Source organism: Octodon degus, unplaced genomic scaffold (genome assembly GCF_000260255.1).
Source record: "Octodon degus isolate 3935 unplaced genomic scaffold, OctDeg1.0 scaffold00069, whole genome shotgun sequence".
Lineage (NCBI taxonomy): Eukaryota > Metazoa > Chordata > Mammalia > Rodentia > Octodontidae > Octodon > Octodon degus.
The window spans coordinates 12,726,815-12,732,339 of record NW_004524645.1 but is presented as its reverse complement, the minus strand read 5'-3'; positions in this window follow the sequence as shown (position 1 = coordinate 12,732,339).

Sequence of the window (5,525 nt, the reverse complement as noted above, 5' to 3'; positions counted from 1 at the left end):
GTGGTGCTGGGGGATTGAACCGCGGTCCCTGATGCTTTTGCTAAGCTTGTTCTAAGTAGGTGCTTTAGACCACTGAGCCATCTCTCCAGCCCTCTGGTTTAAATTTACGAGGCTGTGCAGACTGCTGACATCAGTAAAGACAGACAAAGGGAGGCACCTAGGACCAATGAAGGTCTGACCCTATATTTTGGGAGCTTCAGTTATTAAGGTCCCTTTGGCCCACTTTACCCTTCTACCTATTCTGCTGCTGCCCCATGATCTTTAATACACTTACTGCTTACTACAAGGTATACACTTGGCAATTCTTTCCTTATTGTACACAATAACTTGGACTATTTTGGCCCACTCAACTAACATTCCCAAGAAATCCCAGATCACACCATGCCAGTACTGCTTACTCTGCCTCACAAATGTGGAGGTCTTTGTCAGGCTGCTTCAGTAGGATTAAAGACACATAGAATGCAAAACTTTGGGCTAGCATTTCTGTTTTAAGAACAGTTCCACAGTTTTGAATTCAGCTGGATACTGCATTTGCCAACAATAGCAAAGTGAGAATACAATTCAGCACCTCATTAATCCCAATATTATTACATGTGTGGTTTTCATTTCACATTTAATATTTATTTTTCTCAAGAGGAAGCCAGAACCAAGTTAAGCATGTTATAGTCATCCAGTCTGGAGGTCAGAAAGGTACTGGTGTACAGGGAGAGAAAGGGGTTTGTGGGAAAAGTAAAGACTGGATCTGACTTTCATTCATGGCCTGAAGGATAACACTTATGAACCATTGTTACGGACTTAAACGATGATGTCGATTTTTGGACATGTTATGAACGAACAAATTTATATTAACATCAGAGCTTTTCAATCTCCCCACCTACTAATTCCTAGCAACCATACCTTCAAATCATGATGACTTGTTAGTAGCATGTTAACTCTAAACTGGATCTTAGAATAACTTCTTTATTTCACAGGTTAAAAAATTGAGGCTCAGAGAAGCTAAACGATGGACTTACTATTATGGACAGAGCCAGGATAGAGCTGAGGCCTCTATTATTGCTGAATCCAACATAGCATGTTGGTCCCTGCCTCTGTGTGCACTTGCGAAGTGTTTATCATTACACTCCCCATTGTCTGGGCTTAAACACCATAGAAAAGCAATTGGAAAATCCAGGGGTTTAATTCCTTCCTGGAACTAACATTAAATTCCAGTACAAGAAACTACAGGAGACCTCTTGCATGTGGAATTTCGTTCTAATTGGACTGATAAGAGCCCTATCTCTGGAATGAAAGAACCAGGGAAGTGAAGTTTTTTCTAATCTACTTCCAGTAAATTTATAAGTGCAAAGAAAAGCACTTTGAACTTAAGTAGGATAAAAGTAAAAGTGTAATGTGCAGATTTTTTTTCATCCCCTATAAAGCTTATTTATTCTAGAGATATTTCACAGCTCTGAGCAGGGCCAGTCAACAGGCACATCTGACACAACCAAGGCAGTTGTGAGCCAAAGGCTGGGAGCACTATGCACTAGATTAAGACAGGGGTTTGGCCTTTTGTTCCTGTTTAGAATATGGGGTAACAGTAAAGCATTTTTAGCAGGAGGAATGGCATGTACGAATAATACTTTAGGAGGATCAGATGGAAGCTATGTGTGGTAAGAAAAGAGAGAAAAAGATATTGTGGGTTGGGAGGCCAGTTGTGGAACATATAAAATCATCAAGGTGAGAAAGACCTGAAATGGGGTTTCAGAAATAAGAGTTTTCTTAGTTTAGGGGCTCCAGAGCAGGCCCTGTGAGAAGGATTCAAGTTCAAGTAGTTTCTTTGGAAGGTGATCCCAGGATCACTGGTTGGGGAGAGGGAAAGGAAACCAGTAACTGGTGTTAGCAAGCCAGATGCTACCAGGAGCTACTGGAATTCAGGCCTGCTGGGAATCGTGTAAACCCACATCAGAGTTCTCGCTACAAGGGACAAGAAAAATGGAAGATTGATTCAGCAAGTCCCCATCCATCATTCGTGTAGAAGTGCTTCCTGAAGCACTAGCTCTCCAGCATTCTAGGTTTGGCATGTATGTGGGCTAAATGGGATCCAAACAAAAGTGGACCTCAGTAAGTAGCTGTAGGAGTAGAGAAGTGAATGTCAAGGGGATAAGGGTAGAGCACCCACAGAGTCTGTGGGCTGATCCTTGCTCCTCCCTGTGTGAATTCAAGCAGTCCCAGATCTTGTAAATGGGATTTAATAGTCTAAGTAGCAGGGTTGAGAACTTTCTGATTTGACTTTCTTTCAATTCGGCAATACCATCACCTTCTAAAATAGAAAACTTTGTAAGCATTACACTGTTGCTTTTATTTAATTCCAATTTGGGGGGAGGTTAAGAGTTGATGTGGCTGAAACCCAGCACCTTGTGCACGATGGGCAAGCACTTTGACACTGAGCTACATCCCCAGTTCCAACCCTAATGTTAATCCATGTCTTTTAAAAAATTCTACTCTGTAATATGGATTTAATTGAGTAACTTGTAATTAGTGTTGTGTATATCTTTTTTTAAAATTTTTTTATTTATTTACTTATTGTGTGTGTGTGTGTGTGTGTGTGTGTGTGTGTGCGCATGCGTGTGTGTGGCCAGCTCAGCCCACCAGGGGGCGGGGCTGGCTGGCATGTGGTGCTGGGGGACTGAACCGCGGTCCCTGTGCTTTGCTAAGCTTGTTCTAAGTAGGTGCTTTAGACCACTGAGCCATCTCACCAGCCCCCTGTTGTGTATATCTTTTATGGAATCATTTCTTTATATATTTGGTACAGGGTCTCACTATGCAGCTGAGACTCATCATGATCCTCCTGTTTTCAGCCTCTCCAGTGCTGGGATTACAGGTGTGCGCCATGACGCCTGGTTTCAGTGGCCATCTCAGTGCGCCTGGGGGGTGAGCCTGGAATGGCATGTGGTATCTGGGATTGAACCCAGTCCCTGTGCTTGCCTAAGCAGGTGCTTAATCCTCTGAGCTATCTCGTCAGCCCTATGGAATCATATTTTTAAAATATATCTCTAATAATATTATAGGAGCCTAGAAAATATAGGAATGAAGCTATTAGCCAGGCATGTGATACCCAGTGTAGGAAAGAAAAACATACTGAGACAACTTGCCATAACTTACTTCAGGGAAGTTGACAACAAACAAGCCAGTCTTCTCCAGCATTTACTAGAATCAATTCAAAGTCCAGCTAGGGTTCAAGTGACAATAAAAAACTTGCCAGAAGTTCAAATTGAAAAGCATTCAACATTAAAACAGGATAAAAATTTTCTTTTCAGAACCATGCACCTCAAAATTTAAGAAATTTCAGGAATTTCTGAAAAATTTAATAATAGGTATATGACAATTTACTTCAAGAGAAGAGAGGTGACTTTCTCAGGAAAATATTGAGTTGCTTGCATTTAGGGACCTTAAAAATGACTTTTTGTTCTCCTTCACTTAGTTTATTAAGGAGGTAGGGAGTGGGAAAGCACTAACAGCTCCCAGGATAGATTTTTGAGTGCTGATGTCTACCCAGTGAACTCCAGAGCCAAGTAACCAACCCATGAAAATATGTTTACTTCATGGAAGTAGAAAAGCCGAACTCCAGATGTCCTTCATGGCAGGGAATAAATGTAAAGCCCAGAATGAGACCATGGCATCTCTGAGTTAGAAAGCTTTCATTTCATCTTCATTTGTCCTTTCCTTTGATGGCAGGCCCACACTGTCCCTCAGGATTTGGTCTGGGAGGCAGGGGCAGATTCTATACTTTTACACCCAAGTATAGAAACCTGGGGCTGACTCAAATATAGGAGATCTGCTTACATTAAACGAGTAGATACTGAATACCTGCTGGATCAAGGAACTGAGTCAAATCTGAGGTAATTTGTAAAGATAAGCCTGCTATGGACAACACCAGAAACCATGTAGAAGCTAATACATATAGAAATACTCATATAAAATCAAAGGGATTAAATGATCCTGTAGCCCAACTTTCTTTTGTACTTGTATTTTTTTTTTGTAATTCTCACTTAAATTTAACTTGTCATAATTTGTTATGAATGTACAAAGATAACAAACTTTTAAAACATTATATTTACAAAGATTCTGGCAATAGCTTTATGTAACAAGATACAGCACACCAGGTCTGCCACTCAACTTGTTTGTAAGTCTCAGCTTCAATATGAAGCTGTTTAAAACAAAAAACTCAAAACTTGCTTTTTACATGCTAAATATCTTGACAAGGGTGCCATTAAACATAGTAATGAACTTGAAACAATACAAATAGCAGTTAACAAAAGCTAAAGATTGCAGCCTGAATAATATTCATATAAAAGAATAAAGTAACTATCATTGGTTACATAAAATTTTCCTGACTGGTTAAAACTTGACAGTATAAAACATGCATTTTAGAATCTCTAGCTATTAAGTTAAAAAAGTACCAGTGTCTATATGAAACAATTCCTCTCCAAAGCCGAAGTATGGTCAAAAATTAAATCAAATGACATAATGTATTCTAAAGCTAAAAGACATTCAGTTTTTGTTGATGTGCAGGTATAACCTCAGAACTTTGGGGCTTTCTCAAGCTGCAAAGGGATATTTCTCTGGTTCACTCAAAGCAGCAGATGACAAAGTCCACAGATGCCATTAAGCTCAATAAAGGGCAAGAGGGCACGGACCCAGGTCTGACCTCTCCAGGAAGCATGGCTACTGTGTCCACAAAAGTAGGAGGTGTGAGGACTGAAGACACACTATGCTGCTAGCTACAAAGATAGCAAACCACCCCTCTGTCCTAAAAGTTCCTTCCCGAGGTAAATAAAAAGTATACAAGGGGGAAAATTTAAGATACACTTATCTACAGAGTAAGGATTTCAAAATATTAATATAATCCTTACTTTAAAAAATTTAACTAGAGTCATCTGGCCATTTCTGACTACATCTTGAGATGTATCCAGATTCATTTCCTGTTGATTTATCACTAGACACTGCTAGTCAAAAATATTAGCTTTCTTCCCAAATATTTTAACCAAGAGTGTGCCTGCAGTGTGTTATCTCCCATGTTATCATGCAGTGGAAGAGAAAAAGTATATGTTCATGCTGTGAGCAACAATTATGGCCCTTTTGCATAGTGGCATTGGTGTGCCTATTAGTGAATAGTCCAGGAACAATTCTAAGAACAAGAAAATTCATGCATGTTAGCAAATATATCATAATTTCACAGTTGAAATTTCTTTAGACACTGCACTTTCTTCATAGGGGAGTCCTGGTTTTTGTTAATGTTGTGGTGACTCAGGACTTGAACTAGCAGCCTTCTTTTTCTTCTCCCTACTGTGTTTCTTATGCTTCTTTTAATTTTTTTTTCTGTTGCTTTTTCTCATTCTTCACTGTTTTTCTTTTTTGCTTGTACCTCTTCAGTATGATCTGTTTCTCACAAGGACTCAGATGAAGAAGGTTTATCTTCAGGGTAGATCTTTCTTTTCCTGGTAAGTCCTTTAATGTCCTTTTCTTTCTCAGTTGCACCCTTTGAC